The sequence below is a fragment of the Bubalus kerabau genome, chromosome 4, assembly GCF_029407905.1.
Source record: "Bubalus kerabau isolate K-KA32 ecotype Philippines breed swamp buffalo chromosome 4, PCC_UOA_SB_1v2, whole genome shotgun sequence".
NCBI classification, from domain to species: domain Eukaryota; kingdom Metazoa; phylum Chordata; class Mammalia; order Artiodactyla; family Bovidae; genus Bubalus; species Bubalus kerabau.
In genome coordinates, this window is record NC_073627.1 from 27,539,510 (window position 1) to 27,564,851 (window position 25,342).

The 25,342-nt window shown below is 53.8% G+C and overlaps 1 long non-coding RNA gene and 1 other non-coding gene across 2 annotated transcripts in view; one reads left to right on the top strand and one right to left on the bottom strand.

Moving 5' to 3' along the window:
* The window catches only part of LOC129649126 (uncharacterized), a 79,129-nt gene that overhangs the window by 40,686 nt on the left and 13,101 nt on the right, over positions 1-25,342 (top strand). The window lies entirely within an intron of this gene.
* LOC129651876 (U6 spliceosomal RNA) lies at positions 18,597-18,704 on the bottom strand. Its single transcript, XR_008714380.1, has one exon. It is a non-coding gene; the product is annotated as a U6 spliceosomal RNA (small nuclear RNA).

Sequence of the window (25,342 nt, forward strand, 5' to 3'; positions counted from 1 at the left end):
GAACTTGGTCTCAGATAAGGTCAGTTTAGCAAAGGAAGGAAAGAAATAATGTTCTGTTCAGCCTCAAGGATCAGGTGCCAGAATTTCCTGCAACATTCCCTGACTGCTTGTTCACCAGCTTCATTCAAATTTCCTCTTCCCTGTTCCCTCAGCCTGAGCTTCTCTGGCAGAGGCACTGATATGCCCTGTACTACATGGGTTGTGCCAGAGGATACCCAGACATTGCATGTCTTTTTGATATGTCTATTTGACCTAAAGATCTTTGGAGAAAAAAATAATTCAACTATATATTTTAGAGCATCCTTTTTATTTTTTATTTTTTTTACTTTTTATTGGCCACACAGCTTGTGGGATTTTAGTTCTTCAACTAAGGATGGAACCCCGGATCCTTAGCAGTGAGAGCATGGACTCCTAACCACTGGACTACCCAGGAATTCCCAAGAGCATGCTTTTCATGTTAAAGCAAACTTGGACATAATATAGAATAAAACGTGCATGTACATACATACTGGTCTATTACAAGTAAACCAGAGGCCAGAAATCAAAGTGTTTATGAGTGAGTTGCTCTGAATGGCCTTCCCACTGGCCAGTGGACCCTGCTCTTACAGGTCCCCCACAGGGAACTTTGAGAAATACTGTTTGCCCAGAACCACCATATTTCCTCTCTGTCATTTGCAATAGGGCCCACTTCAAGTCAGTTCAGTGGGGAAGGAACGTCTAGAGAGGGCCAGAGCCCAGGCAAAGGGCACAGGCCCCACCTGAGGTGACCAGCTGGCAGAATCATCCCAGGACAGGATCTGGTAGGTGTGAGTGTTGGTTTCTAGGCAAAGGTGTTTGGAGCTCACTTCCTGGGGGCGGTGGAAGGGGATGAGTGTGTGTCCACAGGGGCTGGGAGGTTGCAGGTTTCAGCAAGAGGAGGCCTGAGCCGCCGGCCTGGGCTGGTTCTGGCACCCCTTGCTCCTCCCAAGACCTGCTGCAGATTCAGTCTACACACAACCACCACCCACCACTGGGAGATGGAGGCCCAGGTGCCAGGCAGAGGGGCAACGGAGAGGAGGGCTCAGAGGGAGGTGACTGGTCGAGAGCAGGGCAGGGACATGGGAAGGATCTGTCCTGGAGACAGGGAGGGAGGGAAGGGCAGGTGGCCCAAACTGGGTCCTGGGTGGGGCAGGGAGGGCCCTGAGGAAGTGGAACTAGTCTGGAGTTTTTTTAGTCTTGGGGAGAGTATTTCTGAGAGAAGGTGTTTAATTGAAGAAAGGATTTTCTGATCTCCAAGGTGGGAGGACTGGGCTGGGTGGGGGCAACAAGATGATAAAGGGAAGAAGAAGAGTCCTGGGGCATCTTGTTCCTTAGCTGTTTAAAGACAGAGTGGTATGGGCTGAAGGGAAGGCCCTGCTCTGTGTTGGGGAAGAGACAAGATAGCCTTTAGTGGACCAACACCTACAGAGCTCTTGCTAAGTACCAGGTTCTGCTGGAAGGTCTTTACCTGGACTTACGCATCAAGCCTCACAATAACCCCAGGAGGCAGGGAGGCTCATTACCACGCATTTTACTGCCGAGGACCCTGGGACACAAGAGCTTAATCCCTGTCGGAAATCCAGATGGTGCCCATGAATCTGTAAGGAAGTCAAGCAAAAGACATAAACAGAGAGCTCTTCAAGTCTGTCCATCTGCCCATCCAGCCATGCATCCAAGGATACTTAGCCAGTAGCTCCGTGTGCCAGGTACCATGAAGCCAAAGGCTTCTGTGATCTGCAACAGTCCTTACAGAATCCTCTGTGGTAGGTTTCCAACATCACAGATGAGAAACTTGAGTCTCTAAGGGGGTTACATAATAGCTCAAAGTTATGTAATAATAGATCATGGTCACAGAGCAAGTAAGTAGCAGAACTAGAATTCATACCTGGGTCAGAGTGACTCTGGATAGGAGCAAGAGCTCTTGTTCTGAGGGAAGATAAGCCCACAAGTCAAATAGGAACTGTGTGAGTGAGAAAACAGAAGGTAGAGAGTGTTTCTACAAGAAATCAAGGGACTTCCTGTATTCTTCCCTTCCTGTTCGGGCTCTGCTCTCTGGAAGTCAGGTTGACAACCCTGCCAGGAGGGGGCGCTCCGCTTAGCTGGGAACAGCTAAGGAGGCAGGTGAGGTAGGGAGGAGTAGGAATTATTGATAAATAAAATTAAGTTGCTGATGGAGCAGGGTGGCCTCCATTTGGTCCTGTGCTTCTTTCTCCCCAGGATGCCCCCTGACTTCACCAACAGAGTTTAGCTGCCATCTTTGTCTATCTCCTAAGCCCCCTTCTTCCAACTCTATCTTCTTCCTTCCTGCAGGAGCAGGCCACACCTGGTCCCACAGGTTATCACACCAGGCGACCTCCCTGCCTTCCAAAAGCCTGGCCGCCCATCTCCCCCTCAGGGATGGCCCCACCCCCCTGGCTTCCTGAGTGGAATTCCCCTCAAGGGGGTAGCACTGATTACAACAGGATTGGGCCTTGGAAACGTTGGGATTTGGGGTGAAAGGTGACCTAGGAAAGTTCTTAAGGGCCATGCCCAGGGGCTGCAATTGCTTAGCCTAGAGGAGGCTAGAGCAAAAGGAAGGAAAGGGGCCTGGGAATGGGAGCTGTCCTCTTCCCCAGAGCTAGCCGGGCTGGGGTGCCTGGATGCCCTTCACCTTCACCCCAGCCCTCAGGCAGGAAGCATGGGCCAGCAGCTGTACTACTCTTAGGCTGGGCATGGGAGGCCCCTGTCTTAGGCCTCAAGGTTACTAGCCCTGTTCTGGCCCTCTTCTAGCTGGATCCCCCTTCCCAAGAATGAGGACTCCATGAAACCAAGGGGAAGACTTGGTTGGCACAATTTCCTTTCTAGACCACAGAATGTCAGAATTCCCTGCCCAAGCAGCCCTGAGCCTGCTGTCCAGGTCTACACAGGCTTTCCCCTCCACTCCCATCTTTCCTAGCCTGGGCCCACTGAAACTCCTAGGCCCCAGTGGCTGTTTGGGTGGGGGTGGGGGTGATGTCAGGAGGGCAGGGGGAGGATGGACCCTAGATGGCAGGCTACAGCACCCAGAGCCATGCGCATGGCTCCCTTTCCTGGTGCAGGGCAGAGAAGGGGCCTCCATTTATGTCCCTGCCCTGGCTGACCCCTTATCATTGCCCCTATCCCACCTCCTGGAACCCCCAAACCCCCATAGATGCCCATCTCATTATTGCCCCTGTCCTATCTCCTGGAGCCCACAAACCCCCGTAGATGCCCATCTCATTATCGCCTCTTGATCTGCATTGGAGAGAGGCCCAAGTGAAGTGGAAGGTGAGGAAGTTCTTCCCACAGTCTCACTGGCAGCCCTCCTGCTAGTCCCACCTTCAGGACACGGTTTTTAGCAGACACATTTAAGGGGTCAGTTTTCCTCAGGGCTGGAGAAAGGGACCAAGGGCTCTCCTTTGCCTCCCCTTACCACCATTGTGGCCCTAATGGGACCTGGAAAACAGTGCTGCCTCCAAGAAGTGACATCATCTTGTTTGAAGTGATCCCCTAGACCTTCCCAAGACCCCTCCCTGCTTTTCCCAAGAATATCTCCAATTCCCTAGTTCCTGCCTATGATACCTGTTTCCCAGGGAGCAGATGCCTTAACCCCCATCTCTTGCTCGCCCCCTTCGCCAGGGTCCCTAAACTCCTCAGCACCCAGGGCCTCGTGGATTGGCAGAGATGGAGGGGAGGCTGGCCCAAGCCAAATTTTGGGCTCCCACAGGGAGGGGTGTGTGTAAATCTGGCCTCATCCCCTTCCCCCCCAGCCTGCTGTCAGCTGGCCAGCCTCATCCCTAGAGCAAAAGCACTTCCATGCGGGAGGGAGGGAGACTGCTCAGTGGGAGAAAGATGAAGCCAGTCCCCCCACGTGTCAGTGAACAAATTGGGCCAATTTGGTGTGATTAGTGAAGAATTCACATCTGGCCAGCAGAGTCCTCCCCCCACCTCTAGCCCAGGCTGGCTCCTGCTCCCCATTAGAAGCTATTTTCTCTGACGGCTCCATTTGTCTCTGTAGTGGGGGGTTTGACAGCTCCCTGGCCAGCCTGGGGGGCCTGGCTCTTAGTGAGAGGCCCAAGGCCAGGCTGCCTGCCCACCACCCCCTTAACCTGCTTCCATGGGTGATGGCATGCTCCAAACAGGGCCCAGGCACCTGTAAGCCCTGTGTGTGTGTGTGTGTGTGTGTGTGTGTGTGTGTGTGTGTGTAGATGCACAGCTAGGTGGGGCCTGGGGAGCAGCATTCTCTAAGCTTTCCACCAGGTTTCCCTTGGCCCTTAGTTTCTCATCTTACACAGTGATGGTTATGCTTTGAGATCAACAGAGATTCATGTATGTGTGTCTGTGTGGTGGGGGAGGCAGGGTCTGGGGTTTCCTAAAAGAAAACAGCTAGGCGTGTATAAGGGCGGGCCGGCCCCGCTTCCTTTGCCCCTTCCCTGCCCCTCCCAGAGGCTGCTGCTGCAGCTGCCCCTCAGGAATGCCTGTGGCAGCTGGCAGGCTTGCCCCTAGAAGGAGTTTCAAGGTAGCACCATTGGGGGTGTGGCCTTCAAAGTCTTGGGTCTTCCTCCCCCAGCAGTGACCCTAGGTTCCCCGTGTCAAAGGCAATTTGGGGCTATTTAAAGGAGCCTGACCTAGAGGTCACCTGGGCAAATCTCTTCCCTGGGGAATTACCACCAGATGGCAACCTGGGGCTTGTCTCCTCAAAGATTCTCCCTGGTTGCCAGGGAGCACCAGGGCTCTGCTGTTGCCTGAAGTATGTGAAGGAGCCCAGGACCAGTGTCCCTGGATGAGAATTCTCCTGGAAGAGAGATAACTGGGGAAAGGGGTCCTAGCCTACAGCACTGGGGAGAACTGCTGATGTCATATAATTTTGGGGTGGAAGCTTCTCAGGCTTCCAGCATTTTTCCATTGCTACATGGATACCTAAAGAAAACCAAGAGGTGTAAAGAGAATCGGACATCTGTGATCTCCCCAACCTCCAAAGCCCCCTGAAAAAGGGTGACCAATTGTCCCAGTTTTTCCAAAACTAAGAGGTCTCCAGGGATGTGGTCTTTCTGTGCTGAAACCAGAACAGTCTTGGGCAGACTGGGACAGCTGGTCACGCTATCTAAGCATCAGCCCCGGCAACCAGGCAGAGAGTTGGTTCTTCTGAGATCTGCTGCCTGATTTCTCATTTGACTTTATTTTGCCCTTACCTGATTGTGCCTTATGCCTTATTATTATTTGTGCGTTCCTCAGCTTTCTTTTCAAGGTAGTTCCTGGGGTGTTGGAAGGATCCCCTGACTTGGGGGGCCACTGGGGCAGGCAGTGGGTAACTTAGTGATTCATCTCATTCATGCTGAGGACCATGGGCTTGGGGTGTGATCACAGCAGCCAAGCTGGCCTGCTCTCCCAGGGCACCGACCACCCAGCACCCATCTCTAATTAGGAGAGGAACCTTCAGAACACCCGCTGTGTGTGGTTTCTGGAGTTATTATCCCATTTCAGAGATGGGAGAACTGAGATGGAGTCATTGGCCCGAGGGCAGAGTTGTGGCAGTGCAAAGCAAGATCTCCTGGATATCTGCCCCCTACAACCCCTTACTCCAACTCCTGTTCAGACAAAGACTGCTGTTTTCTTGAGGTCAGGAATAAGCCCTCTGCCCTAAGTTGGGTGGGGGTCTTCCCTGGTTCAGATGGTAAAGAATCTGCCTGCAATGTGGGAGACCTGGGTTTGATTCCTGGGTGGGGAAGATCCCCAGGAGAAGGGAATGGCTCCAGTATTCTTGCCCGGAGAATTCCATGGACAGAGAAGCCTGGTGGGCTACAGTTGGTGGGGTTGCAGAGAGCTGGACTAACACTTACACTTTCTTTCCCAAGTCAAGGAGTCAGTTGCTCCTCCCCTGAAAGTAGCCTCAACCCCACTCCCCAGGCATTAATTACATAATTAACTGAGGACAGAGAAGGAGGAGAAGGCCATCCTGGCAGGAATCCAAAGGCCGCGAAGACTTCTGAAAATCTAGATGTCAGACCAACTTCTACCTGTTCCGCAGCAACTGGTGTCCCTGAGACAGAACTAAAAGAAGCCAAGATGTAAAGAAGATGGCTGAGAACCTTGGAGCGGGGAGGGAGGCCAGTGGGAAAGTAGTGCTTCCATGGTTCTGGAGTAGGGCTGCTCAGGGCCTGGCCCCCACCTGCTCCTGCCCTGACCCATCTCCCCTCCACGTGCCTCTTCCCGCCAAACCCCTCCCTCCCTCTCCTCTGCACATAAGCCAGGGCCCTTGGAAGCCAAACAGAGAGAGAGGCTGGAGACAAGGGCTGAGCTTGCACTTCAAACTGTGCTTGAAGTGCCAATTTGAAGAGGGATGTGGAAAGTTCTCAGGAGTCTCTGCTAGTTTCCTGGGTCTGATGACCCTGGGGCTACTAAGGCATTTGGGGGGCTGCACAGCTCCTTTTTCTGGGCAACCCTGGATGCCACCGGGGGGAGTTCCTCTCCAGGAGTGGTGCCACATGCTCTGGTCTGGAGGAGGGGGGCTGGGCCTTGGGCTGAGCCCCACTTCAGGCAGAGGCTCTTCCTGAAGAGGAGGACCCATCTACGAAGCCCTTCTCGTCCATTTGGCCTTTGTGGAGAACCCCAGGCCTAGGGTGAAGGGAGCGCAGTTCTGCCTCTGTGTCAGAGCAAAGACGCACCTCACTGTCTCGACACTAGGTCTCCACCTTGGGGAAGCCTGCAGGTGGGGTCCTTGCCTGTTTACACCCTGTCTGAGTTTGCTTCAAGCCAAAGGCAACTTCCTCTTTCCACCAACAGGCCCCAAGAGGAGATCAAAGGCAAGAGCCCTGAGTTCAGGGAAGAGGAACTGAGGCTGGCCCATGCCGCCACTGTGTAATAGGAGGGTTGAAACCTAAGGGGAGAGCTGGAGCAGGAGAAGGATACAGGGAACAAAGGCAGAAAGCCCAGGGACCCGGGCCTAGGACTTGGCTGTGCCTGTCCCGTCCTGACCCTTCCTCCAGGAAGCCCAGGTCATCTGTCCATCCCTGAATCCTGACCTCGTGACTCAGGGTGCGCCCTGCTCCTCCGCTGTGTCGCCAGCAGGGTTTTCTTGGTCTCTCTGCACTCTGGGACTCACTCCAGAGCACTGGTCACAGCAAGAGGAGAGAAGAGGGGGCGCGGTGTGTGTGCGGGTGGGGGTGGGCTGGGGGTGGCAGGGCGGAGGGGGTGTCCTTCCCTCCCCTCCCCGGGGGCCTGCCCCCACCTCTGCCCCGCGCTAGGCAGGAGGGCGGGGCGCCCGGCGAGGGGCTCAGGCGAGGCGGCGGCTGTCACTCACGCACTCACGCGGGAGGAATGCAGACGGCAGGGCTGCCCTGTGGTCACGTCTCCGCCCCACCGACGGAGGTAGGCGCCCAGGTACCCAGCCTGTGGGCCTTGGGAGCCCGCCAAGCTGCTGATGAAAGGCTCCACAGATTAACCCTTTCTTGGCCGCACCCCTTCGCTGCCGCCAGCTGCCGGGTGGTCGCCAACCACGAGGGGCAGAGGGGCGGGATGCTGGAGCGGCGGTTGGGCGGCAGGCTGGGCGCACCGGCTGAGTGGGCGTCTGGGCGCTGGCGGGGGGTGGTCCCCCACCTCCACCCTGCTGGCCTCAGGCCCCTTTGGTTCTAGGGCTGACACAGCTGAGAGCCAGGTCTGTGACAGATGATGCGGCCTCCCCCGCAAGGCTCTCCGCGGGGCGGGCCATCCTCCCATGATGCTGTGCCCTCTCTTGGAAAGTCCCTTGAAGCTCTGAGCACTGGACCGAGAGTCCAGAAATCCATATATTCATGCCGTGCAGACATCCGAAGCTCTAAGAGGATCAGCTCAGCTGTTAAGAGTCAGGGAAAGTGGGCTCTAAGACTGAGTTTCTCCAATGTATAGAATTAGGTCAGTAATTAAAAATGTGGGATTATGTATTTGTATGTTTTAGTAGCAACCTACATTTCCGCCCCTCCCCTCCCACACCTCCCAGGCAGGAGTCTCAGGCAGATGCCTAGTATATAAATCAAACAAAGTGGAGAGTTTCTGGTTGGAGTAGAGGGTGAAGTCCCCTTTCCCTCCCACCCATCTGATGGAAACACCTAGGGAGGATTCCAGGGAATGCGGTTTGGAAAGCTGTGAGGTCTAGGTGTGGGTGATGCAGAATGCATCTCTTTTCACTGGGGGTCTAGCCAACCAGGCATTTGCTCTCTGTCCAGGGCTCAGCCTGGGGCATACTGGGATGCCCTGAGGTCTGGGCTCCTGCTTCCAGGGTCTGAGAACTGAGTCCTGAACCCTCCATAGAGGACTGCAAGTTCAACCTTGAGTTTATCGTTCAGGGTCCATGTCTGGGGCCCACACTCCCTCTTAATACTCTGCATGTAGCTGGACCCAATGCCTCCCCACAGCCCTGTGTTTTTCCCAGACCCTTCTCTTATCTCTTCTGCTAAGAGTTCCAAGAATCCAGGTGTGCACAGGGGTATCTAGTGGGCAGGGGTGAGGAGGGCAAAGCTCTAGGAGCTAAACTTGCCTCAGAGTTCAGATCTTTCCTTCCTGATCTCTTCCCCATCTTATCCAGCCTCCCTGAGGAGCTCCTCTTGGAGGGGTGGTAACACCAAGAGGAGCAGGAAGTCAGAGGTCCAGTCAAAAGGCAGTGCCAAGCAAGGGCAGGAAGAGAGAAGGACTGGTGCCCAGCTCCAACTCCCACCTGCCCCCCCGCCCCACACTCTCCCCTCGTATCTATGAACATCACCACCCTGGGGGAAGCTATGCCACCCTGAAGCCTGTGTGGAGGGGTAAGAGAACACTGACTTTGGCTATAGTAGGAGAATGGACAGTGGATATCAGGAGTATGTCCAAATATAGCTCAGTTCAGTTCAGTTCAGTCACTCAGTTGTCTCCGACTCTTTGCGACCCCATGGACTGTAGCATGCCAGGCTTCCCTGTCCATCACCAATTCCCGGAGCCTATTCAAACTCATGTCCATTGAGTCGGTGATGCCATCCAGCCATCTCATCTTCTGTCGTCCCCTTCTCCTCCCGCCTTCAATCTTTCAAATATAGCTCATCTTTCTCAACAACTGCTGCCTTAGGTATGCCTTATCCAGCTTGAAGGCATCACCATCTCCAAAGCAGTATGACTAGAATTTGCAAGTCACCCTTAATGTCCACTCCTTTTACCATCCAACTGGTCACCAAACCCCATCCTTTCTATAATATCAGTAGTTCAAACTTGCCCACGTTTCTTTCCACGTTGATTGCTCCAGATGCAAAACTGAGGCCTTTTAAAGCCAGTCCCTGAGACTACTGCAACAAAGGCGGGTTCCCCTGGCTCCAGGGGGGCACACCCCAACCCCCCACCCCTCCTCTGCACTGCACTAAGGGATCCTGGAATCTCAGAACACAGGTTGGAACATGCCACTCTCATGCTCAAAAACCTTTGATGGCTCCCCACTGCCAGCAGGATAAAGTCCCAACGTTGCCTGGCATTTACAGCCTGCCCTGATCTGGTGCCAATTTCCCCTGCCAGTCTGGGCCACCACTATGCACTTCACCCCCTTAACTCCAGCCACATCTAGTGGCTTGTTTCACCCTGGTCATGCTGCATGCTTTCATGGCCCACCACCTTGGCTCACAGACAAGCTTGTTCCTGGCACTTACGGTGCTGTGGGGGAGAAGAATTAATCACATAATCCCATAAATAAACATATCCTTACAAACTGTGATAAGTTCAGGGTATCTTTAGGAACTCAAGGAGAACTTATAATGCGGGTGGGACAGATTTAGACTGGGGACTCAAAGAAGGCTTCTAGAAAGAAGAGGCACTTCAGGGTATTGGATCCGAATTACTTTCTGCATTACCCTTTGGATGCTTGGGAAGGTTATCTTTGATCTTTTGTCAGGATGAATTTCCCTGTCTGTACACCAGATTTCTTGGTGTCTCTGCCTAGCTTGTATTTCATTCTGTCTTGAACTGGAATCTGCCTTGTGTGTTACAGCCCCTAGACTGTGAGCTAGTGAGGGGGGGAGTGTTGCTCATTCATGCTTAGAACACCACCCTGCACACAGGAGGTCTGGAACACAGTAGGCCTTTAATGAAAGTGTTTTGATTTTTGAGGTGAGGATGTGGAGACTTCTGCATTGTATGCACATGGTGTGTGTGTGTGTGTGTGTGTGTGTGTGTGTGTGTTAGTCGCTCAGTCGTGTCTGACTCTTTGCGACCCCATGGACTGTAGCCCATCAAGCTCCTCTGCCCATGGAATTATCCAGGCAAGAATACTGGAGCGGGTTTGCCATTTCCTTCTCCAGCATCCACATGGAGGTAGACCTGAAAACAGGAGACATTCTTTGAGAGGTATTCAAGGATCGGCGTGGAAGGGAGGCGTGGGCAAGATGGTCTTCTAGTCCTCTCCTCTCTCCAAAGCTCTGTCCTCTCTCTGTCTAAATGACTCCCAACTGATACTTCCCACCTGCCTCAGAATCCTCCCAGTTCCTCGGAATCCTCCCAGTTCCTCGGAAAGAGCATTGCATTTAGGACAGTTCCCCTCCTCCTTCATTCCCCAAGCCCAGATGATCCATATTTGGAGTGAGTAGGGAATGGTGGGAAAGGGGCTCTCTTTCCTCCTAGGAGAGTGGGTGCTGACATCTGAAGGTATGAGTATCATTGGCTCCAAATCTGGGCTTTCTCATCCTCAAGGTCTCAGCCACCCAGGAGCAGCCCCCAGAGGCTGCTATGTTGGCCTGACTGCAGGTCTGGGGGATAAAGATTCCTTCTTCCCCTTGGCTGCACCCCACCACTAAACGCCAACCAGTCCCTTCCAGCTCTAGCTCAGTGGGGACAGAGCACAGAGGGAAAGGAGGGGTTAGCCTGGCTGGCTTCGAGGAGGGAACGGAGGAGGGAGACTGACTTGGGAATGACCCTAATGTAGAGTCTGCCTCTCCACAGGCCCTGTCCTTCCCCCTGACCTCCGCCACTTCCAGATCACAGGGCAGCAGACAGTCTCCCAGATTTTCTAGTTCTTTCTGGCTTTGCTTCAGACTTTCCCAGCAATGAAGAATTTTGGATGTGAATAAGGAGCGCAGTAAGGCTATTGAACCCAAAGAGGGGCTAGGCCCATCAAATTCCAGTCCAGTCCCCATGGGCCAGGGTCTTTGGGTAAGCTCCCCTTCACGAATCCTTTGTTCTGATGGTGAGGGTCCAGTCCCTGCCTCAGGGGGATACCAGTCTGAGAGTGGAGACCCAGCCCTGTCGTGAGGGTCCTCCCAGGGTGCTGAGGGTTACAGGAAGAAACCGGGCGAGAGACACTTAGCCTCTCTAGGAGGACGGGCAGCTAAGGTGCCCCAGCAGGCTGTCCAGATCGGGCTGCTCCCTCAGTTCATTCCTTCCCTCGGAGCAGCTGTGTCTGCTAGTCTCACTGTACTCTCTCTTGCTGCAGAAGCCAGGTGAGCAGTGGCGCTGACATCACAGGTGGCAGCTGGCAGGTGGGGAGAGCGGGGGAGGAGGAATGTGCCCCAGGCCCCAGCAGGTGCCACTGGACAGTCCAGTAACCCCACCCCTTCCCCATTACCTGCTCACCTCACTGCCTGCCTGCCACAGTCCTGGTCCCTATGCCAGGGGTCACAGCCAGGTCCTGGGTTCCAGGTAGCCATTCCTGGGAGGAGGATTACCCTCTGGACACAAGAGACATCTTGTTGGGCATTAATCATTGCCACAACTGCCATTTTAAGAATGTGGACCCTGGCTGGCTTCTTTAATCCTCATAGTTAATACTGTATTACTTGTATTTCACACGTAGGGAAACCAAAGCTCAGGGAGGTGAAGTCACTAATAGTTTACCCCATGCAGCCTGAGTGGGGAAGCAGTGGACAGGCGATCCTGAGGGTTAGAAGAAGAGGTCGTCTCGTGGATTTGCAGCTCCCGTGAGGCTGAGACAGTGGCAAGGATTCACTCAGAGGGCCCTTCGCAGTCCAGGAAGGAATTGTTCCTTACAGTGAGAAGGATCAGACGAGGGCTGGGAGTGGGGACAGGGCCAGTAGGCCAGCACTACACCACATGCCAGGGACCCTGCATTGAACCACCTCCGCCAGCCTCCTCCCCTCTCCCCCGAAGCTGAGGGAGCAGGTGGGGAGATGGTGGCTTCCTAGAGCCATGATCTCAGCAGAGAGCTCGCCAGGCCCCCTCCCCCAACCCCATCCTCTCCTCAACATCCCCACCCCATGTGGTGGCCCACTGCTGCAGGCCCAGGGCAAGCATCCCCGAGACCCCCAGGTGCCTCGTGGGACTCTCCTCGGTGATGCCTCAGAACAGGGGCGGGGGTCCAGACCACTGAGTCCAGGGAGAGACGACCCAGCTTTGCTCTACCCTCCGCCTGCTCACCCCCTCTCTCTGCTCCCCCCGACCAGCTTCCCTCGCAAACACTCACTCATTCATTCCCCAGACCACCTACAAACCACCCATTTGCCCAGACCACACAGCTCCTCTGCCCAGCTCAGCTCCCGGGGATAATGGCCGCCCCACCCCCATCCTTTCAGGGCCCACCCCCAAGCCTAATTACCACCTTGGCACCTCCGGGGCGGGTTGGGGGGGGCATTGACCTCCACTTCTGCTTGGAAGTCTCTTGGGCACAGAAGGCCTGTTTTCTTCTGGACATCAAGGGGCAGGAGCAAATTAGAGACCCTCAACTGAGCCGCACTCTGGTCCTTCCCACCCCACCACCCATCTTCGGGCCCAGGCTACTGGGGCAGGGCAGGAGGCAAGATGGTGGAGAACTTCTTTGCTCCTCCGTTCTCCTGGGTGCGGTAAAGGGATGGAGGAAGGAGCAGACCCAAACTGCCCTCAGGTGCAGGTCAAGAAGGACTCCCCAGGAAGAGCCCTGGACCAGGAGTCAGAAGTCCAGGATTCAGTTCTGCTGTGCTGACTGCCTGCACTCGCCCCGCCATCCGTCCTGGCCTCAGTTTCTGTGTGCGTGTGGGAAATAGAGAGGACAGCTGTTCTCTGAGGTGTCTAAGGCTCTGAACCCCGTGTGTGCTGACTGAGGGTCTCCACACACGCTGAGGGACCGCTGAGCAAGGAAGTAGGGAGAACACAAGTGGATGGAAGAGGCTGCCAGAGGAGGGCAGGGGCAGGACAGGAAGACAGAGCTGGGCTGGCCTGACATCTGTCAACACTGGGTGGGAGGCGGCACTGGGTGGCCTGCCAGGTTAGGAGTGCAGAGTCAGGAAGTCCTCACAGCTTCTGGAGCTAATGGTCTCTGTCCCCCAACCCCCCTCAGCATCAGCAAAATGGTGGTGAGGGGAGGGCCTCCCTGAAATGGCCTGTGCCTTTGGAGGGGGCCCTCTGCCTTCCCCTCCGGAGTGTCTGCACTGACCCATGTCCCAGGGCGGGCACCAGTCACTTCAGTGCCCAGCGTGGGCCCTGGCTCAGAGAAGGTTCCCAGTAAATGTGAGATGAATGAATGAGGATGGAAAAACTGGGGGCCAACTGAGGGGAAAAGGAACCCAGATGTGTGAGCTTACCTGCAGTTGCGGGCTTGGGTCGGCAGGGAGAGAGGGGAGCCGAGGGCAGGGGTGTCATTGGTGGCTTCACTCTCACCAGGAGGAGCTGAGCGAGGCTAGGCCCTGGGGCCAGGGCCACCACGGCTGGGCCAGGGCGGATGAGGTGGTCTCTGTGGGGTCCCTCTAAGGACCCCTCCTTCCCCATAATTACTTCTGATTAGCTTCACCACAAAAGCCAGGCTGGAAAGAGAGGGGTGTTTGGGACGTGGGGGAGGGGACAAGGTGGAGCAGAGCACTCAGGACAAGCAGGGCCCCCAGCTGTGCTCCTTCAACACACCACACACACAGACACACACATACACACCATGATCTGGAAAATTCCAGTGGAGCCCCATCCACTGAGAGTAGCAGTGATCCAGGGACATCAGGCACTTTAGACAATTCACTCATATGTATTAATTCAAAATGCCCCCTCCAGAATTCTCAGAAGGGAGGGTGGGTGGGCAGAGCTCCCAGGACCAGGGGAGCAGGAAAGGGAATACACACTTCAGGTCAGAAGGGAGCTTTTCAGGCATGTCCACATCCCAACACAGAGGCCTACCTGGAGAAGCCCCCGGAGCTCCCTGCCAGGTCTCAAAAGTTCTTCCTGGTGTCCAGCTGGCCTTTCTGCCTGATCTGTGCTAAGGTGAGGATCGGCAGATAGATTCCCCATGTCTGTGGCTCTTACCCACCTACCCCTTTGAGACAATCCATGCTGGGTCCTTCCCTGGAGGCCCAGAGGCTGGGGTCCCCTCTTCTTTAACCTGGGGGCAGGACCCTCCCTTCCACTTCCTCAGCAGGCAAGTAGGAATCCAGCTCAGGTCACTTAGACTCATCTTCCAAGGAGGTCCCTGGGGAGGGCGCAGCGTGCGAAGTGTCCTCTCTTTCCTGACTGTTCTGGGTAGGCACTTGTGGACTAGGGGAAAGGGACGAAAGGTGGGACATGCCTGCTTCCCGAGCCCCAGCTTTGGGGAAACTGTAACCAGTAGTAGTAACTAACAAGCAAAGCACAAAAATTTACTCTAGGTCTGAGCACCAGGCTTCCATGCTTTACAGACATTCTTTCACTGACTCCCTGTCTTTTAGGGAGACCCCAAACCCTTGTGGTCCAAGATCTCCCCAGTCTACTGGGGGAAGCATTGACCCAATACCTTCCCTTACAAGCCCCTAGTCTGAAGAGAACTAACCTCTGCCCTCAGGGAGCCTCTAGTCTGAAGGGGCTACTCCTTCAGAATGGGTACTCCTGACCCGGTTTCCTCCCCCAAAGGGAGTTGGGTTTTTAGAGATGCGAGGGACTTCAATGCAGCAGCGAAGGGGGAAGGCGCGCAGGCTTCCTGGTGGCGCTGGGCTGCGTGGAGGAGGCGGCGGGGCCGGGCTGGGCCCTCGGAGGAGGCCGCCCCAGCGGCGCTCCCACGACCCGGGCAAGGCCGTCTGGGCGCCGTCTCCGGTCTCGGGGCCTGCGGTCGGGGCACCGCGGGGCCGTGTTTGAGCCGGTCAGCTCCCCGCGGAAATTACAGGGGCGCTCGGCGCTGCGGTCGCGCCCCCCGGGGCAGCGCCCGCTGGTTGGAGGCGTTTAAATTGAAAGCAGCTTTGGGGAGAGGGGGCGGGCGCGGGGCGCCGAGCAAGGGGAGGGGGCGACTGGGCACAGCGACCCCTTTGTCTGCGCCCGCCGAGGGGCGGAACCTTGCGGTGAGCGCGGCGCCCCCTCCCCTCGCTCCAGCCTGGCCGGTTCCCACGCCGCCCAGCAGACCGAGGCCCGCGCCGCTTCTCCACCTGGGTCTCTGCCTTCCCTCCTGAGGCAGCGCGCGGTACACCTCCTCCAGGAGGCCCTCCTAGACTAACAAGCAGTGTCAGTCCGCGCGGGGGGCGTCCCGGAGGGTCAGGAGACCTGGGCTGAGTCCTCTAATAGGTTCCGTGATCTTGGTCAAATCTCCTCTTTCTCTGGGCCCCAGTGTCCTCTATAGAAAGACAGATACTTAGCCCTTTCTGCCTACCTTAGTAATGTTAAAGATGATTTGAGTCCGTTTTCAGGGCAAGTGTTATGAAAACTGTAAAGCGTCTGAGGAATAATGCTGTGTGTGCTGTGCTTATTCGCTCAGCCGTGTTTTTGCGACTCTTTGCGACCCTATGGACTGTAGCCCACCAGGCTCCTTTGTCCATGGGAATGCTCCAGGCAAGGTTGCCATGCCCTTCTCCAGGTGATCTTCCTAATCCAGGGGTTGAACCCAGCTCTCCCGCATTGCAGGTGGATTCTTTACAGTCTGAGCCACCAGGGAAGCCCATGAATACTGGAGTGGGTAGCCTATCCCTTCTCCAAGGGATCTTCCCAACTCAGGGATCAAACCCGGGACTCCTGTGTTGTAGGTGGATTCTTTACCACCTGAGCTACCAGTGAAGCCCCTGAGTAATAATAAATACCAAGAAGAACTCCCCACCCCCCCCCAACTTTCCATGTGAGCTAGCATTTGTACACAGGGGTGCTTGTGCTTGATATGGGATGGGGGAGGAGTTAAGTAGCCAACAGCTTGGATCAGGGGAGAAACCAGGTGGACTTCTTGGAGGAGGGGAATGTGGAGTAAGCAGGGCTAGGAAGGAGTGAAGGGAGCAGTACTGGATAAAGGAGAGGGTGTCTCTGCTCCTGGGGATAAGATCAGGGGAAGGAGAGGCAAGAGCCAGGAAGGAGGGGGCTCTCTATAAGATGAACTTGTCCTGCCTGCAGGCTGCAGTCGAAGAAGTGACTTGGGGCGAGTGGCCGTTTGCTCCATTGGTGGGTGGCATGTCTCCCGGGATGGCAGATTGGTGGCAGAGCCTGGCCCAGTCCAGTGGTTGAGAAGGAATGCCTGTTGCCCCTAGGGGTGTGCTCCCCTTGGCCCTTCACTCGTATTTTTCCTGACGGCTCTGGGCACCCAGAGGATCATCCCTGGGCTCTGGGCACCAGGTGCAGGGAGCTTGGCTTGTTTCCTTTGCTTCCAGCAGCAGCAGTGGAAGGTTGTTTGCCAGGTCTGGTGCCCAGGGACGTACCCAGTTGCTCCACACCCAGCAGAGCTGCATGTTTCTGGTTTACTTCCTGGAGGTCCTTAGTGGACAGCCAGGGATGGGAGCAAAGCCCCACAGTTCCAGGTACCTGACAGCTGGGGAAAGATGGAGAGCTGAGCCTGGCCAGAGCGGGGAGGAATCTGTAAGGGCTCCCGAAGAGGAAGTTGAGGAGCAGCCCTGGAAGGGAAGGAGAGAAGAGGGTGAGGCCTAGTGGGGAAGGAGGACCGATGGGCTACACAAGTGTTTCCACCAGAGGAGCTTCTTTCCCCTTCCTCTATTACACCCCCTTGGGGGCCCAACACCTCCTCCAAAGCCCAAAGCCCCTCAAACGCCTACAAACAAGGGCTTGGGTCTGGCAAGTGGGATGAGATCTACAAGTGGGCTTTGAGGCACAGACTGGGGGGTGCAGCTTGCCAGCTCTGCCTGTCCCCTTTTACCTCTTCCCCTGGCCCAAGCAGCTGCTAAACCCACCCAGCTCACTGGCCCCCCTGGCACGTCCCAGGCTTGTGCCAGTGGGGCACAGGGCAGGAATGCCACAGGAAAAGAACAAAGGAGCCCACCAAGGGTGGTGATGGCCCAGAGTGACCTGACTGGTTAGGGCTGGGCCACACGTGTCTGGAGAGCTGGCCAGACTCAAGGAATGTCCCTGACCCCCAAGCCTGGGAACCATCAGACATGACGTCTCCCAGGGGCAGGACTGGAGGCTTCCTGGACCCCACACTCTTCACTAGCAGCCAGATACCAACAGGCCTCCGACCTCATCCAGGCTGAGGGCTCCATCAGAAGCCCTCTGGGAGTGTCTCTCCTGCCCCTTTCCCTCCTCATCCCTCTGCAGGCTGCCTATTGCCATGCCTCCACCTCCTTAGAGCTCAGACTGTCTTCTGCATATGGTGCCTACCTCTCAGATCGTGAACAAGCTTTTCCCAAGCCCAGTTTTTGCAGGTTGGGCCAGGATTGGGAAGGAGAGAGCCAGGTACTCATAGGTCTTGGCCTGCAGCCCCTTCATGGGCTAGGTCTGAAAGAGGCAGTCTTGGGTTTTTATCTTTGCCCACTCTGCCCAGCCCCAGAGTCCTAGAGATCATGAGCTTTGAGCAGGAGGGTCCTGAGACTGAGGCCTTCATAGGCCCTGAGCCCCAGCTGACAGGCTCAGCGTGGAGTTGGAGGTGATCCTCCTGGTTCAAACACTTCCTTGGGGCCAGGGATGGAACTTTTGGGAGAGGGAGCAGGACAGGAAGAGGCTTACTCATCCACCTGGGTCACCCCTGTCATCAAAGTACCCGTGGGAAGGTACCACGGGTGTGACCATTACAGAGGAGACTTCTATCTCCAGACTGCAGGTCTGATGCTTCCAGAAAGGTAGGCTGGGGGAAGGGACCCAGAAGGTGAATTGCCCCACATGACCTCCAAGGCTCCTTCTTTTTTTTTAATTAATTTATTTTTAATTGAAGGATAAGTGCTTTACAATATTTTGTTGGTTTCTGCCATACATCAACATGCCTCAGCAATACATATACCTATGTCCCCTCCCTCTTGAACCTCCCTACCACCTTCTACCCCTCTAGATTGTCACAGAACTCCCCTTTGAGTTCCCTGAGTCATACAGCAAATTCCCACTAGCTAGCTACTTTATATATAGTAGTGTATATGTTTCCATGCTGTTCTCTCCATTCATCCTGCCCTCTCCTTCCCCTGCTGTGTCCACAAATCTGTTTTCTATGTCTGCTTCTCCATTGCTGCCCTGCAAATAGGATCATCAGTACCATCTTTCTAGATTTCATATTTATGCATTAGTATATGATACTTTTTTTTTCTGACTTACTTCATTCTGTATAATAGGCTCTCAGTTCATCCACCTCATTAGAACTGATTCAAATGTGTTCCTTTTTATGGCTGAGTAATATTCCATTGTATATATGTACCAGAGCTTCTTTATCCATTTATCTGTTGATGGACATCTAGGTTGCTTCCATGTCCTAGCTATTGTTAAGAGTGCTACAATGAACATTGGGGTATATGTGTTTTTTTCAATGAAAAAATATGGAAAGCTTCACAAATTTGCATGTAATCCTTGCACAGGGGCCATGCTAATCTTCTTTGTATCATATCTGTATTTAGTATATGTGCCGCTGAAGTGAGCGCCCAAGCCTCCTTTGACCTAAGCCTCTGTGGTCCTATGATCCTTGTTGTTGTTGCTCAATCGTGTCTGACTCTGTGCGACCCCATGGACTGCAGCATGCCAAGCTTTTCTGTCCTTCTCTATCTCCCTGAGCTTGCTCAAACTCATGTCCATTGAGTCGGTGTTACCATCCAACCATCTCATCCTCTATTGTCCCCTTCGCCTCCTGCCCTCAATCTTTCCCAGCATCAGGGTCTTTTCCAATGAGTCGGTTCTTCTCATTAGGTGGCCAAAGTATTGGAGCTTCAGCTTCAGCATCTGTCCTTCCAATGAATATTCAGGACTGATTTCCTTTAGGACTGACTGGTTGGATCTCCTTGCAGTCCGAGGGACTCTCAAGAGTCTTTTCCAGCACCACAGTTCGAAAGCATCAATTCTTCGGCACTTAGCCTTTTTTTTTTATTGTCCAGCTCTCACACCTGTATGTGACTACTGGAAAAACCATAGCTTGGACTATACAGACCTTTGCCAGCAGTGATGTCTCTGCTTTTTAGTACACTGTCTAGGTTTTTCATAGCTTTTCTTCCAAGGAGCAAGCGTCTTTTAATTTCATGGCTGCAGTCACTGTCCACAGTGATTTTGGAGCCCAAGAAAATAAAATCTGTCACTGTTCCTGAGCTGATGTGGTCCTGAGATATTACGACTGGAATAATTGCCATCACAATAATAGTGCCAGGCACTGTTATAAAACTTTTCATGCATGATCTCATGTATTGCTCCACAGTGAGAGAATTGAGGTACAGAGAGGGCAAGTTTGCTCATCCCCAAGAGCCCTGGGACAGGCAGCCCAGCCTGGATCTGTCCGACTTCAGAGCCTGCTCATTTACCTGCTTCACTGCAGCTTTTGTGACTCCAAACCCTGCTCTCACAGGGTCCAGAACTCAGCCAATCACCAAATTCAACATCAAGTCGTGACTCAGCACCTTTGCTGGGGAAGCAGCAGGTGGGAGGGGTGGATCCTAGCCCGAGATCTGAGAAGACAACAGTCCTCTGTTCTCTTCTGGGTCCTGGAAAGCTTCCTAGAGGAGGAGGATGGGCAAGAGAAGGAAGAAGAGGGGAAGAAGGGGAAGAGTGTATTTCAAGATGTTTAGGAGGTATGGCCATTCCAGACAGCAGGGTGGGCACTTGGAGGGATATGACCTTGTTTGAGAATAGAGGGTTGGAGGGACCCAGAGGGACAGGACGAGGAAGGAAGTCAGGTCTGGCTGCATTCCCTTCCTCCACCAGGCCACAGACTCAGACCCCAGGGGGCAGATAAGCCGGTGCCACATGGCCCTCTGAGAAAGCCTCCTGTTTCTCACTCCCTCCCCTAGCTACTTAGCCCTCTGCTCCAGGCCGGAGGCCACTTTCAGTCACTCACAGGCTGAACCCTTAGGGGAAGGGCCTCTGCTGATCTCCCCCAAGGCTGATTAACAGCAAAGAGCTGGAGGCAAACACTTCTTCTCCTAGAAGGCTGTCTTTGTTTCCCCAAGGGTATGGCACCTACAGACCTCTCCCCTCCCCACTGAGGAGACGGGCTGCCCTTGCAGGCATCTGAGAAGGATGGATAAAGGAGAGAAAAGCAACACCCAGTGCCAGCCTCTGGGCCAGTGGGAACACCATCACTTTTCAGAGGGAAATGGACTGGCAGGTGCAGGCCCTTACTCAAAGTGACACTGAGGAAAAAGTCTGCCTGCTGGTTGGTCTGGCTCTCTTCTGGCTTCAAGGTGCTAGGGGTCTGTGCCTAGCTGGTGCATGTTGCCTCCCTCTAACTCCCACCCCCCTTCCCCGCCCCTGGTCCATGGGTTTGCCCATGAAGGAACTGCAGTGGTGACTAGGTCCCTCCTGGGAGGCAGGGCACAAAGCACCCCCCAGTGCAGGCCACTTCCCTCTTCTTCTGGATATTGCAGCTTTTCTGCGGGCTGACCTTGACCTAGGGCCTCCTACATTTTAGGCATGGGGCTAAACATTTGAGCAGATGACATGTTTAATCCTTATAACTGTCCAATGAAATAGGTCCTGCTACCTTCTGCCTTTCACAGATGAGGAAACTAAGGCTCAGGAAGGTGAAGGAATGTATCAAGACCACACAGCTGTGAGCAGTGGAGGCAAGATTTGTATCCAGGATCCTCTCTTAGACTCCCTATGACTCCCTTTGCTGGGTGTGTGTTGTCTCCCCTAATTGGAGTCCAGGTGGATGGATGAGAAGGATGGATAAAGGAGAGAAAATCAACACCCAGTGCCAGCCTCTGGGCCAGTGGGAACACCATCACTTTTCAGAGGGAGATGGACTGGCAGGTGCAGGAGGAGGTCTGCCCTCCGACCTCCTCTCAACTGGCCGAGAAGGAGGGGCCTCGGGCTCTGCCTCTAAGAAATGAGGCCATCTCTCCCAGCCCAGGGTGCGGGGCTGCAGGAGGAAATCAGACAAGTTGTGAATTCAGTTTCCTCTCTGCTCACCCTTGTTGTTGGCTGGGGTTCCAGCTCCCTCCAGGATCAGAAAGAAATGACTCCTTTTGGGAAGCGGATAAGGGTGCAGGCTCACATCCTGTTACTTGCTTGCTGTGGGATCTTGGGGAAATTACTTAACTTCTCTGTGCCTCAGTGTTGGCATCTGTAAAATGAGGAAATCAGAATACCAGGTTCATAGGGCTAATCATAGGATTGCATTGGGGAGAGTTTGCAACACTGCTTAGCACACGGGTAAAAGTCCTCAAGAGAGGACTATTTTAAAAGAGGAGCCATCAAATGTGGGGCTGTCCATAAAAAGGATTTGGTTGGTTTTTAGCGGGGCGGAGTCTAGATTTCCTAATTTTTCAAGGCTGAGAATTCCTGAGAGGGGAGGAAAGGGTGGATGGTTTCCAGGTGACATTCCTCCCTTCCCCCCACCTCCCCAGGAGGATAAAAATTCCTCCCAGGTTTCTGTGCACTTTCAGGTGGAACCTGCTGAGCCCTGCCAGCATTCCTCTGCCCCTCCTGTCAGCTGGGGGCCGGCGGAAGGGGTCATTAGCCCCTTTTACAGCTTTGTAAAGTGTGATGGCAGACGCCTCTACCTGAGATCCCAGCTGGGACCTGCCTGAAGCAGGTGACCCGCCCCCCAGAGGAGGGGCTTTAAGACTGAGGACAGGAGGAAGTCCCCCGGGCAGGTGCTCAGGGCTGCCTGCAGTGTGCACTGACGCCTGCGGTGGGGACCAAGTCTGGTTACTTCCCAGCCACCATTCCTATCCTGAGGTCCCCTGGAGATGGGTTCTATGTGGACACCAGAGGACATGAACCTCAGTTCTGTCCCAGCCCCTGCAGCTCCCAGGCTACAGCCCTAGAGTGACATATGACCCAACGAGTCTGAGCTAGGGGAACCAAGGAAATGGAGAGGAAAGCTGCCTGGGTAGGAAGTAAGGGCAGGCTTCGTGCAGGAGAGGGCAAGAAAGATCAGGAAGATCAGGACTGGAGCTACGAGGCTTGGCATGGGGAATATCAAGATGTGCTCTTTTCACCCTCTGCCTCAGTGTCTGTGTGTTCTTGCCTCCATTCATCCATCTATCCATCCATTGACCTACTTACTATTTAAACAGGACTCCAGAAGCCCTTTTCCATAGCTGCTGGAGCTGTTCTACCATAGGACAGGCTTATGATGGGGAGGGAGCGGCCCTTCACTGAAGTTCTCTGAGCAGCTATTGCAGGAAGGAGTTTTGCACAGGGTGGGGGCTCCCTTAAGCCTCCAAGATATCCTTCCTGCTTTGAAATGTTGTGAAGCCCTCCACCTCACTTCTGTCCTCTGATAGCCTGGCTGCTACTGCTGCTGCTAAGTCGCTTCAATCGTGTCCGACTCTGTGCGACCCCATAGATGGCAGCCCACCAGGCTCCCCCATCCCTGGGATTCTCCAGGCCAGATGATAGCCTGGAGCTCATACCTTTTTCCCTCAAGCCAGTTGCTTTACCCACTTTTCCTGTCTCCTTCCCTGCCACTTGCAACCCGCCCCTCCTCCCTGTTCAGCCTGGCCCCACCATACCCCAGGTGGACTTTTATGTCCCTCCCCTCCCTTGCTTCTCTACCTCTAGCCTGGCCTCTTTGTGGCAGCCAGGGTTATTTCCAAAGGACCCTGCTGAAAATGTGGACTCCCTTGCTCAAGAGCCTTCCATGGCTCCCCATTACCTACAGAAAATTAATCTTCTGCCAGTGGGCCCCAGACTCCCCCACTTTTTCATATGACATGTGCTCCCCCACCTTTACACATGGCATGTACTCCCCTTGCTAACCAAGTCACCCCGAGTCTAGGCTGAGAAACTGCCTCCTTGATGAAGACTGGCTGGCGCCCTTACTGAGGCAGTGATGGAATTGCTTTGGTGGTTTCCTTGAGGCCAGGGACACACCCGGTCATGTCTGTTCCCCCAGCGCCCAGCAGGGGCTCAAGAAACGTCAGCCAGCAGTTTGAATGAGTCAGTGAGTGACTGATTCTTCACCCTTCTGTTTTGAGGACCTCCCATCGCCCCATCCCTGCTTGTTAGAACAATTCCCATCCTGCGAGGGCATCTCAGTGCCTCCCTGTCCTTACTGTCATCCCTGGGGCCCTCACCTGGGAAGCTCCACTCTTCCCTGAACCACTTTCTTATCATCTTTGTGCTCAATGAACATAGGCTTCTTGGGAGCATGACCTGAATCCTCCTTCACACTGGATTGTTAATCATGTTGATACAACCTCTAATTTATAAAACTTTCACCCACACTCTGTTCAAAATTAATTCACCAGACAGTTCATGAGCTCCCAAGGCTAGCACGTGCCAGGCATGTTCCAGGCCAGGGCTCCTGACTGTGGGGCTGGGTACTCCTGTGCGGGAGGCAGAGGCTGACCAGTCCACTGAGGTCAGGCTGCTCTGGCTTCTGGCCCCTGTTCAGGGCTGAGTTACTAAGCCCAGAGAAGGTGACTCTCCTGCTGGGTCACCCAGCCTGAGCAGGGTCCAGGGTACTCTTCCTCTTGTGCCCCGGCAGGAGTCCTTTGACCTAGCCCTGGACAGTTCTGCTCAGGTGGGTGCTCCAAAGAGTAATGAAGTCTACAGTATTGAATTTCTTCTTCTTCTTCTTTTTTATTGAAATATAGTTGGTTACAATGTTGTGTTAGTTTCAGGTATACAGCAAGGTGATTCAGATATATACATATATATATGTATATAAAATATGTATATAATGTATTTTCCTGATTCTTTTCCATTTTAGGTTTTCTGATTCTTTTCCATAAATTCCCTCTGCTACATAGTATAGGTTCATATAGTCAAAGCTATGGTTTTTCCAGTAGTCATGTATGGATATGAGAGTTGGACTATAAAGAAGACTGAGTGCCAAAAATTGATGCTTTCTAACTGTGATGCCGGAGAAGACTCTTGAGAGTCCCTTGGACAGCAAGGAGATCAAGCCAGTTAGTCTTAAAAAAAAAAAAAAAAAGCCAGTTAGTCTTAAGGGAAATCAACCCTGACTGTTCATTGGAAGGACTGGTGCTGAAGCTGAAGCTCCAGTACTTTGGCCACCTGATGTGAAGAACTGACTTATTGGAAAAGACCCTGATGCTGGGAAAGACTGAGGGCAAGAGGAATAATATTCCACTGTATAGAAATGTGACATCTTCTTTACCCATTCTTCTGTTGATGGACATTCAATTTGCTTTCATGTCCTGGCTATTCTAAATCGTGCTCCTGTGAATATTGAGATGTATCTATCTTTTCAAATTGCTTTTTGTCTTTTCCAGACATGTGCCCAGGAGTGGGACTGCTGGGTTCTATGCTAACTCTATTTTTAGCTTTTTAAGGAACCTCCATGCTGATTTCCATAGTGGCTGAACCAATTTACCTTCCTACCAACAGTGTAAGAGGCTCCCTTTTCTTCACACCTTCTCCAGCTGAATTTCTTCTTAAAATTATAGCAAATGTAGCTTCTTATTTTATTTGAGGTCTTGTTGATTGGAAATCCAGTAGATGCCCCAAGTAGGTAATGAGTCATTTCTGTTTCTGGCATGGAAAGCAATGTCAGACTTGTACTTTTTGGATAAAACCAAGGTCTGTGTCGGAGAAGGCAATGGCACCCCACTCCAGTACTCTTGCCTGGGGGATCCCATGGATGGAGGAGCCTGGTGGGCTGTAGTCCATGGGGTCACTAGGAGTCGGACACAACTGAGTGACTTCCCTTTCACTTTTCACTTTCATGCATTGGAGAAGGAAATGGCAACCCACTCCAGTGTTCTTGCCTGGAGAATCCCAGGGACGGGGGAGCCTGGTGGGCTTCCGTCTGTGGGGTCACACAGAGTCGGACACGACTGAAGCGACTTAGCAGCAGCAGCAGCAGCAGCAAGGTCTGTGTCACTCTTAGTCCTCCACCTGCTTCCTCTGTTGCTTCTCTACTAAAGGAAAGGGTTAGTCCTCATCTCTTGGGCTCTTCTTCCCACACCAGCAGCTCCTGTGATCTGGGGTTGGGTCCTCATTACTCCCGTGCTCCCTCTCAGAGCAGAGAAGGGCTCCATCCAGTCTGGGAAATGAGTTCCCTGCCCCACCCAGAAGTCTGACCCCAGTCCCTTCTGCTGTGGCTACCACTATCTCCGTGCTCTGGTCTCCAAGGGAAACCTCTGCCCCCTGGACCTCT